This window comes from Rousettus aegyptiacus, unplaced genomic scaffold, assembly GCF_014176215.1.
Source record: "Rousettus aegyptiacus isolate mRouAeg1 unplaced genomic scaffold, mRouAeg1.p scaffold_m13_p_7, whole genome shotgun sequence".
Taxonomy (NCBI): domain Eukaryota; kingdom Metazoa; phylum Chordata; class Mammalia; order Chiroptera; family Pteropodidae; genus Rousettus; species Rousettus aegyptiacus.
In genome coordinates, this window is record NW_023416310.1 from 107,228,456 (window position 1) to 107,241,143 (window position 12,688).

The window sequence follows — 12,688 nt, forward strand, 5'->3', positions numbered from 1 at the left end:
TGCTTCTTCTAGCTGATCCAACTCTTACAAAGGAGAGCCTGTAATTCTATTTCAACCAATAGGACTGAGACTTTCCCTGGCCAATCAGAGTGCCCAGCTAGAGCTTCATCAGCATTTTCACCGACCAATCATAACAGCCCTATTTTGACAAGTCAGGAAAGTGATTTACTATATCAATCAAAATGCAAAGATTTGGAGTCTTCATTAGCATGAGGACGAACTAATCAAGGATCTGGGCTGGGCCTTCTCAATATATAAGTCATCTCCCCTCCAATTCTGGAAGCACACTTTCCTTTTTCACCAAAGAGTGGGAGCTTGTTTCCCTTGTCAAAGTTGAAACTTTGAAGATGTTTTCCAGGCGATCCAGACCTGTCTAGCGGGAAGGGGGCCACATTAAAGGGTTACCTTGCTAATGAGCTGTTCCATATCTGTGCTTGATTGCAATTGAGTTGTTGGTATTAAGTTTCCTTCTTCAGCATGCCCCCAAACAGAGGATTCCTGTTGACATTGAATTGGCACCTATAAGTTGACCCACCAAGTGAGGTTTAGGGTGATTTTTGGTGCCATTATGAATTGTGGATTTAAATAGATTAGATGTGGTTCAGCCCACTGTGGATGTAATTCTCACTTAAGCTCAAATGGGTTTGGCCAAAGGGAGCTGCCTCAGGATGGCCCCGATTCCTCTTGCCTGACCCAAGTGTGTCAGGCTCACTCAATCTGCTGTTTCTCCAAGGACCCCTAGCTCCTTTGTGTGGCCACTGGAATTTATATTTTTACATTTCTATGCCAAGACTGCAGAAACTCAGAAAGTGCTTGTCCTCATTCTGCAGAAATTTCAATTCATTCCTAACACTCCACAGCCCCTCTGGTTTTTAGGTTTAAGTTTGAAACATTCTAACCTAGATCTGAGACTAAAAACTTAAACTCTATGGGCCAAAGGGCAGCAGAGTAGCTTGAACCTGTGAGACAAAGTCCTCCTGGTCTCCTAGAGCAAATCAGAAGAGTCAGAGGTGAGGAATGGAGTTTTCCTGAGGTGCAGACTCCACCCAATGGCTTCTGGTTGGGATCTGGGAAGTCACACCTGCAGTGTGAGCTCCACAAAATCCTTTTCGGAGAAGAAAAATTTCCAAGTGGCAAGCTGGGATTTTTTTTTTTCCCCTGGAAAGCCGAGTTATTTAAATAGAGATAAACCGCAGAAGAGATTGTTGACTTTCACCTTCTTTGTGCAGCCATTCCTGCCTCTGCAGGGGACCAGAATATACCACTCCAAAATATGCCATTTTGACATGAGCATTATTTTGAGCTGAAAGCAATTGAGAATCACCAGATACAGAAAGAGTTTTCTGCCCTCCCCTTATCCGCTTGAGAGCAGGGCATAAATTTCCTGTGTGAAGGTCTGCTTCCTGCTCCTGCACCAGAAAGAGGAGAACAACTCTTTATCACCAGTGACAGAGTCAGCACTCCAGATAAGTCTGCACAAACACGCTTACCAAAACAACTCTTATCTTCCCTTAGTTACCCCATATAGTTCCTAGTCACTTCCGCAGAAATCATCCCTTAAACCCAAACCCTTGTTCCTTTGTCAAGAGGATATGAGGCTCCTGAGTGTGATGGCTTCTTTCAACTTCACTTCTTTTCTGTGAATTCCTGTAAGTGTTAAATTTTAATAAAACTGTATACCTTTTCCTCCTGTTAATCTTTCTTCTGTGGGTTAAATTCACATGACCCAGACTGAATCTAAGCTAGAAATTTTTTCCTCCCTGACAACCTGGAAAGAATAAATACCAGTCCAAAATGAGTCTGTCTTTTTTATTTTTTTAGGTGAGGCAACCCTTGGTTGACCTCACAGATTGCAAGGACCTCGTCAGTTTACAATCCTTTATATTTTAAATTCTTTACACCTACGGCACTTGGTCTTCCTAGATGGTCTCCCATCCAAGTACTAACCAGGCCCAACCCTCCTTAGCTTCCGAGATCAGACAGGATTGGGCTTATTCAGGGTAGCGTGGCCATAGTCTAAGTCCTTTTTAAAGCTTGCAGACTAACTCTGTCCCTTTGGAATGCCGGGGAGCCCCCCCTGTACCTGCAAAGTCTTAGGTTGCATTTTCCTTGAAAACCTCTATCCATTCTCCCAGCACTTTATTTCTTTAGCTTTAACATTTCCACAGCCATTTTTTCTTTCCTTTCTCCCAAGTTTGTACCTTTTAGTTGGTGATGGGGTTCCTAGTAACCTGCCTACAGCATTTCTGTGCCAACAGTATTTACCTCACAGGTCCCCCTGTGTGATGCTTCATGGTTTCAAAGAAACAAGAGGAGCTCCAGGCATCACGTAGACTTTTAAGCAGAAATAAGGAACACCTTGTCTTCTGGGTCTGGCCCTTGGGACACTGAGAGAAGTGGACTTCACCTGGAACACCAGCAGACCTATTGTCTGTAGGGAAAGACGACTCTTCCAGCAGACTGGACAGTAACTCCTAGAGCACAATGGAACCTGAAGAGGCACAGGAACCAGCCCAGGAGCACCGCCCTTCCGAGTGGTAAGAACTTGGGTTCCAGGAACAACTTGTCTGTTAGAAGACAGAAGGGGAGTCTGATCAGCTCCTGAGGTCACCCAATTACTCTACATTTGTTGGAGGAAACTGTGACCTCTCAGGTACATAAGGAGGAGAGAGGAGTGTGTTTGGTGTGTGATGGTGTGTGACCGAGACATGGCCTTACTACGAAGCGAGAGTTGAGCTGCTATCTGTGGTTCCGTGATGAACCTCACATGGCTTAGGGTAGTGTCACTGCATCTCTGTAAGAATTTTACTCCAGTGATCCGTGTCAGGGTTTATACTGACCCATAAATTGCTAAGAGGTGCCTGAAAGATCCCCCTGAGGGGAATGGCTGGGGATGGGTGAAGTGAATCTCTGAGTGCATGCACGTCACAGACCACAGGTGGAAAGATGGGTGGACGACAGAGTAAACAGACACCTTTAGGTTGTATGCTTAAGAATTTCAAAAAGGATTTTTTAGGAGATTATGGAGTTAAATTCATCCTACAGAAACTCCACAACTTTGGTGAGATCGACTAGCTCTCTTTTGGCATTGGTGGCTAGCAGAGGGGACTCTTGATAGGGGAGTCATTGCAAAGGTCTCTCAAGTCATTATAGGTCAACCTAGCCACACAGACCAATTCCCTTATATAGATTCTTAGGCAACAAGAGTTTGCACCTGACCCCCTTGGTTGAGAGTCTGCCTAGAAGAGAACTGTAGGGTTCTCTTAGGGATGGCTTTGTTGGCCTTGCTGTCCTGGAAGAGTTCAAAGATGACTAGGCCAGACTGGGCTCCATTTTGCTAGGACTGCAGGAGCCTATAGTCCAAATGATAGTCCAGAGCTGACCTATCGATTTTATGGTTGACACCAGAACTGAATACTCAGTTGTAACTTGGCCTATGGGCCCTGTTTCTCAAAGACAAGCTACTATTATGGAAGCAACCAGGGTACAAGTCCATCACCCCATCCTGTTACAATCTAGGAGGACAAGAAGTTGTTCATGAATTCCTATGTCTGCTGGACTGCCCCATGGCACGGATGGGATGAGACCGTTTAGGAAAACTATAGGCTCAAATTGCTTTTGACTCCTGTGGCCAAGCAGCCCTAATCATGGGTGGGGGGTGGCCAGAAGCAAGGATCGGGTCACTCATGCTTCCCCAAGGAGAAGAGTGGCGCCTCTATAGTCTCATAGAAAGGTCCCAACAGAGACCTGAACTCCCCTTCGAGGTGCCCAGAGTGTGGGCTGAAGACAACCCTCCAGGACTGGCCTAACACATTTCTCCAGTGATGGTAGAGTTAAAACAAGAAGCTGAGCGGGCCCACCAAAAACAGTATTTCATCCTCCATAAGGTACAAGTGATGAATTCAAAAACATTTAGAGAGACTTCTGAAGTATGAAATTCTTCATCCCTCCCAATCATCCTGGAATGCACCTCTCCTGCTGGCTCAGAAGCCAGGGACCAATGAATACCGACCATTCCAAGATTTACAAGCAGTCAAACAGACAACTGTCACTTTGCACCCAAACCACATACCCTCCTAGGCCTCATCTCCACTGAGGCACCCTATTTCACCTGTCTGGGCCTCAAGGATGCCTTCTTCTGCATTCGCCTGGCTCCTCAGAGTCAACTGATCTTTGCCTTCCAATGGGAAAGCCCTAAAAGCGAAGACAAGGGCCAATTGATATGGACATGACTGCCTCAGGGGGTTAAAAACTCCACGCCCACCTTTGGGACCACTCTAGCCTCGTATTTAAAGGACTTCTTGGCAAACCAACATAGCAGTACATTACTCCAGTATGTAGATGACCTCCTCTTAGCAGGGAAGACCTATGAGGAATGCATGGAAGAAACACATCTACTCCTCAACCTCCTCTGGGAAGCGGGTTACAAGGTCTCTTAAAGAAAGGCTCAGATCTGCCAAGAAAGAGTCAAATACTTTGGCTTCCACCTGTTGCAGGGACAATGCCAACTCAGCTCAGAAAGGAAACAAATAGTCTGCTCATTTCTTGTCCCTATCACCTGATGACAAGTCCTCATATTCCTCGGAACAGTTGGCTTCTGCAGAATCTGGATACCTAATTTTTCTATCCTGGCCAAACCCCTTTATGAAGCCACAATGCGGGGGAGAACAGGAGCCTCTGCTCTGGGAATCTACTCAACAGAAAGCCTTTGAAGAAATCAAATGGGCACTCACTAACACCCCCAGACTAGGACTCCCGGACTTAGCCAAATCTTTCTTTTTCTATGTACACAAGTGCACGGATATAGCAGTAGGGGTCTTAACTCAAATGATAGGATCTTGGCATCATCCCATGGCTTATCTCTCCAAATAGCTTGACTCTATTGCCCAGGACTGGCCACCTTGCTTGCGAGCACTTGCAGCCACAGCCCTCCTTGTGTCTGAGGTCAACAAACTGACTATGGAGCAAGAACTGACAGTTCGAGTACCACATTCAGTAATAACATTATTAGAGTATAAGGGACAATATTGGTTAACTAATCTCCAGATGGTCAGATATGAAGGTATGTTGTGTGAGAATCCATGCATCTGCCTAGAGGTAGTATGAACCTTGAACCCAGCCACCTTGCTACCCATTGTGCCCAGCCACCCAGACCACATCTGCATTGAAATCATGGATGAAGTGTTTTCCAGCTGATCTAACTCGACAGACAAGACCCTCAAGAACCCTAATGTAGAATATTACATTGATGGTAGCAGCTTTGTGAGGGCAGGAGAAAGCCTTGCAGGATATGCTGTGCCTAGGGAAACCTCAGCACAGAAATCAGAGCTCATCACCTTGACCTGTGACCTTCAACTGGCAGCAAGAGTGTGTGCTAACATATACACTGACTCTAAGTATGCCTTTACCACCCTCCATGTACCTGGAGCCCTGTACAAAGAGAAAGGTCTAATCAATTCAGGGGGAAAAAACATAAAATATGGAAAGAAAATTCTAGAACTTTTAGATGCTGTGTGGGCCCCCAAGAAAGTAGCAGTCATGCACTGCAGAGGACATCAAAAAGGGACACCATAATGGCCTGGGGCAACCACAGGGCAGACCATGTTGCCAAACTGGCAGTGGCCAAGGAGATGGCTAGCCCCACAGCCCTGCTTCCCTGTTTCCAAGTCCCTTAGCCAAATGGGAACCCAAAAACTCCCCACAAGAAAAAGCCTGGTTTAAGACTGAAGAGGGGAGCCTCCTCCCCAGTGGATAGTGGAAATTCAAGGATAGGCAAATTGCAGTCCCTAGGACCCTAGCCCCAAATTTTGCCAAAAGGTTTCACCAAAGGACTCCCCTTGGTCGCACTGCCCTAGAAACCACTCTGGGCCAGTACTTCTATGTCCCCTGGCTCTCTAGCATCTCCCAAGTGGTGTGTGAACAGTGTGAAGTCTGTGCCCGCAACAACCCTGGGCAAGGGCCATGTGCTCCACTGTGGATCCAAAGTGTTGGTAGCACCCCCTTTGAGGAACTCAAAGTAGACTTCACAGATATGCCTTGATCATGGGGCCTCAACTAACTCTTGGTCTTTGTATGCACCTATTCTGGTTGGGTAGAGGCTTACCCCACCTGGACTGAGAAGGCCCAGGAAGTAGCCAGACTGCTCCTCTTGATGCTTGGACCCAGGACTGGGTTAGAGAGCATCATTTCCTTTTTCTAATTTTTGATTTAGAGGCTGGTACCTTGATAGCATGAGGACTTTTGCTGCAGTTTTCCTTTCTACTATAGCCTCTGTGAGGGAGGTGGTTGACCAGATAACAGGAGGCAATAGGCATGGGAGGAGGAGGCAGATCCTGAGGAGAATGGCCACCTCCCCCTACCCCAGGACTCTCCGGCTAACATCAATTTTCTCATAGATTGCCAACCGATCAATGTTTTTCCTTATATCTGTAGCTGTGTAGGAACGACCGTATAAAACTTCTCGTTATGTTACAATCGGGCCTCAGCCTTTGGATAAGAATCTGCTGAGCTGGTGCCGGCATCAATAAACGCTGCTTCCTGCTTATAGCCTCAGTGTCCCCTCTCTCCGTTGGGAATCTTGCAACAAGAACAACCCGCTAGTAGCTGTACCCGACACCCGCAGACGCTGGGCCATCTCTTGGGGTCCCTACAGGATACTCACCTCCCAGCTGCTGGCCTCCTTCCCTGTGTGCTTTTCTGGGCTCCAAGAGAGCCAGACCCAGGAAGAGAATGGTGCACTTCCAAGTCCTCAGGTCCTGTCCCAATGCCGTTCTCTTCCCTAGGGGACTGAGAGGGGCAATCCATTCCCCTCAGAACCCAGAGTTGTTGTGATTACAGAAAGAACAACAGTTAATACTGACATAGTTCTCATTATATGGCAGGCTCTGTTCTAGGTGCTAATCATGCTAATTTAATTTTGACAACAACCTTATAAAGTAAGTACTATTATTACCTATTTGCCAGAAGGGGAAGCTGAGACCCAGGTAAGGTAAGTACCAGCCCAGGGTTACACAGTCACCTAGTCTCATAAGAAACCTAGAGCCCAGCGTTGACTCAATAGAAGTACCCTGGAGTGGGTGTCATTTTCCAAGAGCTTGTCCTTCACATTAGGGAAACGAAGAACAGCTCCTTTGATGTTCAACTTCCCCAAGGTCTTATATAACTGTCAATTCATCAATGTGTGTTACAGGAATCCCTATTTTCTCTCTTTTAGAAATTTTCACTCCTCCCGCCAAGTTGGCAGAGGCCTGTGTTGCATCCCGGCAGCCTCCGACTTACTTGGCCTTGGTGCCCTGCAGTCCGTGAGGGATGTCTGGAGAAGAATTGCATTTCCAGGAGGAGACCAGGCAGCGGAGCTTGGACCAGCAGGTGTCCAAGACGTTTTCACGACAGAGCATTTCAAAAATATCAAAGATCTCAACTTCAAAACTGCACAGTTGTGTGTTCTAGGTTGATTTGCTTACCCTCTCTGTTCCCCATCTATAGAATGGGGATGTATATAAAGTGTCTTCATCATAGACTTGTTGAGAAGACTCGATATATCAATGTATATAAAGCCCTTACGACAGAACCTGGCACAAAATAAGAGCCATAAAAGTGCTAACTAGTGTTGATTACCATTGCAAATGCAAGTTTCAGCCATGACTTCTCCCCTGTTATATAGGGCCCCAAAACGAGAAGGGTAGGAGGGCTGCTGTTCCTTGTAAATCTTTTTCTAGGGATTTTGAGTTACTAAGAGCCACTGGTAACTCGGAGTTCTCCAGGTTGATCCCTGCCTCCCTTACAGCTCAACAGCGCCACCTGCCACGCGTGAATTTACGCATTCGTTCAAAGCTTCCATGTGTGAAAGGAAATCCATTGACATTAGAGGGCGAGCAGCAAAAAGAAAAACATTTATAGCAAATTCAAAAAGTGAGTTTCTTTAACACAGGATGTGTTCCTGCGATGAACAAAAATTCCACAAGAGATGTTAAAAAGATACTTGATCTAAGGACAGGGCAAGGCAGTCCCTAGAGATCACTGCAGGGGGAAGCAAATTAAACAACCAGATATTTTTTGCCTGAAAATTTAGAGAAAAATCAAAACTGCTAAAACCCAGTCCTGGTGAGGCGAGTGTGTAAAGGGTTCTCTATGTGTGGTTAAGGCCTCATCAACTAATACAACTCTGGAGAGTAGTTTAGTAAGTTTCATTCAATTTAAGTTTTATCATGTCCAGGTTTAATTTTTGAACAAATTGTACAGTCTCATGGTTCAAAATGCAAGGAGATATGAAAACATTATGAAAATTCTCCTTCCCACTCCTATACTCAGCCACCCAGGCACCTCCCTACAGAGAGCCAATGTCAGTGGTTTTGGAGGCAAACGTTCAAGGATATTGCTATGAGCAAACACAAATACATACATGTGATTTTCATTCTTTCTTATATAAAATAGAGAATGTTATAACTTGGAATGTTGATTCTTTGCATCTTAAATAGTTCCCCATACCATTTTATAAAGAGTTCCCTCTTTCTTTTTTATGGTTGAATATTAATCTTTCATATGGCGTTACAGGTCGTATTGTGTGTCCCAAATATTCATATGTTGAAGTCCAAACCCCATGTACCTCAGAAAGTGACTTTATTTCAAAACAGGTTAATTGTAGACACAGTTGGTTAAGATAAGGTTATATCTGGAGTAGGACAGGCCCCTAATTCAATATTACTGGTTTCTTTATATAAAGGGGAAATTTGAACATAGACACACAGACAGGGAAAATGCTGTGTGAAGATGAAGGAAGAGACGGGCTGATGCTTCTACAAGCCAAGGAATGCCAGAAACTGCCAGCAGACCACCAGAAGCCAGGCAAGAGGCATGGACTACTTCTCTCATAGCCCACAGAAGGAACTCTGCTGTCACCTTGATCTGGGATTTCCAGTCTCCAGAACTGTGAGATGACAATTCTGTTTTTCAAGCCACCTAGTTTGGGGTACTTTGTTATGGCCACCCCAGCAAACTAATTCACATGGATGTACAATAATTTATTTAATTGTTTCCCTACTTCAGGCTTTGGGGTTTTTTTCTAATCTTTTACTTAAAAAAGAAATACTACAGGGAATAATCTTTTTATGTAGCATTCCATGAGTGCAGGACTACACCAGCGCAGTGAATTTCAAGAGCAGAACAGCTGTAGCAAAGGACATGTACTAGGTGTTCCTGCTGCCCAGTGCTTCCTGGAGATGAGGGACCTGCCTTTCCTCCAGCAGGACAATAGGGCCTTACCCCGTTTTCACCACTACCTGTTATCAAACTTTTGGATCTTGGCCATTCTAAGAAGAAAATAGCACCTCCGTGAAGTTCGGGTTTGCATTTTTTAATTAAGTTGCATTTGTATACTTTTCTGTGAACCCATTTTTTTATTAGGTTGTTGGTTTTTCTTATCTATTTTTTTGGAGGAACTTTTTGTGTATGGGGAAATTTACCCTTTGTGATATTAGATGCAAATATTTTTCTTTTAGACATTTGAGTTTTTACTTTTCTTTTGATGGTTTTGCCACACAATAATATTTTATGTATTTGAATTGATTACTCTCTACTTTTATGGTTTACGGATTTCTTGTTGGTAAATAAAGAATTAAAAAAATCTTCTTTACTCTAGTATGATCAAAGAAATCTGTGTTTTTTCCCTAATGTGTTCGTGGGCGGTAGCAGCGGTGATTGATGGTTAGCATGGGCACGTTTTACATTTAAGTCTTCGGCACATCTAGAGTTTATCCAGGTATAAGGGCAGAGGTTTGAATGCAGCCTTATGTTTTCCTAAAGCTTCCCAGTTGTACCCACACCATCCCCCCCGCCCCCAATCTGAAATGCTGCCTTTATCAGATACGAAATACTCATGACTATGTCTCAGAATTATACTGGCTGAATTATTAATATGCTATAATATTGTCCCCCCACAACTTGTACTTTGTTTTTCAGGCATTTTTCTAGCTGGAAACAAGCAAGAGCTTTTTCCTTTTTCACATGAAATTTAGAATCAATTGTGTGTTGCTAAAAAAAAATCTGTTGCTATTTTTCATTGGGATTATTACAGTTATAGATTAATTTAGAGAAATGACATGGTTCTGATGCTAAGCCTTTCCATTTATGTGAATGGTGCATCCAAGAATCTTGCCATAAATTTAGTTTGTCTTTTGTGACTCCAGGAGCACTGTAACTTTTCTTCACATGGGTCTTTCACATGTCTTCTTAATTCCTGGGTCTTCGCTCTTTTTCTCATTTGTTTCTGCTGTAAATGTAATGATTATTCTAATTGCGGTGTATACATAAGAAAACTTTATTTCTGTATGGTAATTTTGAAACCACACCCCTTACAGAATTCTCTAGGTTTTTTTGTTTGTTTCTTTGTTTATTTTTATCTGACTCTCTCGAGATTTCCAGAAATGAAATCTTTTCATCTATAAATAGGATAATGAGACCCTGGCTTTCCGGTGTTTATATTCTGCATTCTTTTTCCTTACCCAGCTGCAATAGGAAATAATGGTGGTGATGGGAAACATCCTTATCTAGTTCTCTACTCTGAGTGACTCTTCTTGTCAATTATTCCAAGGAAAACACAAAAAAAGCTTTCACACACCATTATTTATTATAGTACTGATTAATAATAATAATAAATGACTTCAAAGGGTAACAACAGAAGAGTTAAAAAGATTTCAGTTCCATGGCATATCACAACTGTAATAACATGAAAAATAATCCTGTATAATATTATTTGTAAAAAAACCACTAAATAAAAATTTCAATTATAGCAGGATTACAACCATCTGAAAAAGATCTGCAAATTGGCAGTAGAAAAGAAAGTTTGCTAAGATGTTAACAGTAGTCATCACTAGGTAACATGATTACAAGTGATTCCTTTTCCTAATTTTTCTTTTTTTTTCCAAATTTTACATCATGATCTGATATTACGCTATAGTGGGAGAGAGACATTTATTTTTAAAATTTATGACCAAATTCAACAAGTTAAAGTGGAGTTGGAATGCAGCCCCTTTGGGCATAGCTCATTAATCTGCACTGGAACCACCCCAAAGGGGTCAGATGACTCCCACAGCCAGAGTGGACCGAGGACACGTCATCACTGGGCCTATTGGCCTTGTACAGCAGAGCTGAGAAATGTAATTCCAGCCATAGACGTGATTTCTGAATTTGTGGTTGACACAAAGTAAAAAGAAACAGGTAAAATTCACCTTGACGACATATTTTATTTAACCCAAAAGAGCCAAAATATTATCAACATAAAAATCAACATAATTTTTAATGTTTTACTTTCTTTTCCTACTAAACCTTAGGAATCTAATGTGTATTTTACATTTATAGCACATTGAATTCAGAGTAGCCATATTTCATATGCTTCATAGCCATATCTGAACAGAGGCTGCCATATAGGTAGTGCAGGTCTAGACCCTGTTCCAAATTGTAGATTTCCAGAAGAGACTGGTGTTGGAAAAGCAGGTGTGTGTGTGTGTGTGTGTGTGTGTGTGTGTGTGTGTGTGTAGGCGCAAGGGCAAACAAAAGGTGCCTGGAGTATAGAAAGGCTCATGGAGGACAAAAACATCATGCAAAATAAAAATCAAATGAGTTGAGATTATTTACATGGGCTCCCCAATGATCCCTCTGCCAAACACACTACCTTTCATGAAGGAGCAAAGCTTCCTAACCTGGTCATAAATATTTGTCCACCTTGCTGCCAAGAGGGAAAATCCCTGTCTTCTCCTGCTGTGGGTGGCAGATTGGCCTAACATAACAATGTTCGATCTGGGGTGTCAATTCTTCTGGAGGTGTGTAAGAACTGTTTGCAGCAACTTGGGCTGTGTTGTCCAAAAAGGTGACCATTAAAGTGAAATGTAATTAAAAATTCAGACACTCAGTCACACTAGCCAATTTTCAAGTGCTCAATAGCTGCGTGAATCTTTGCTGTTGGAGGGGCAGCTCTACGGGAATCTACTCTCCATCTGCAATGCGTGCATGTGCTTGTGCCTAAAACAGTGGCCTAAGAAGGGCCTGGGGTTCTGCTCCTTTGAGGTTCACAGCTGCCCCAGGCCTGTTCTAACACAGAACACACCTGGCACTGGCCCAGATTTTCTCAGATGTGCACTGGGCCAAACCGGGTCAAGAACACATGTCTACAAGGAAACCCCTCTTATTCCTTCTGTTTACCCAGCACCTGTGTAACTACACACTAACAGCACCCAGGCTCCATTTCTTTGCTATAGCTTTTCCTCTCTGATTCAAGCAGACTTTACCTAATATAATAGCACTGTATCTCACTTGCTTTTTCTACGCTTATCCTTCCACATTTGTGTGCCTACTCCCTCATTCCAAGACATGGGAGATTAGTTTTATAATTTACTTTCTTGGATATCACCAGAAATAAAATCTGTCCTAGGAGGAATTGTAAAATTAGGCTTAACTGTATTAGTGTTAATATTAGTCTCTCACAGAATGTTCAAAATAATCATAAAAAATTATATAGACAGCCTTTGTGACAGCAGTCTGCCGTCTTCTCCAGGTACTGGCTCTTGAACAAACCTGTTTTCCTCTATCAAACTCTTGTCTCTTGCTTACTAGCTCATGGACAGCAAGCAGCCAAACCTGAGATCGGTAACACCTGCATCTATAAAAAAATAAAAAATCCACAGAGTTGATGCTG

General features: G+C 43.2%; 1 long non-coding RNA gene and 1 pseudogene across 1 annotated transcript; one reads left to right on the top strand and one right to left on the bottom strand.

The window, feature by feature from the left end:
• Positions 1-1,563: 1,563 nt before the first annotated feature.
• Positions 1,564-9,592, top strand: LOC107512335. The gene is made up of 3 exons (XR_001597259.2): positions 1,564-1,649; positions 2,273-2,537; positions 7,214-9,592. It is a non-coding gene; the product is annotated as an uncharacterized LOC107512335 (long non-coding RNA).
• On the bottom strand, positions 1,899-2,017 carry LOC118606318 (annotated as a pseudogene).
• Positions 9,593-12,688: the final 3,096 nt, after the last annotated feature.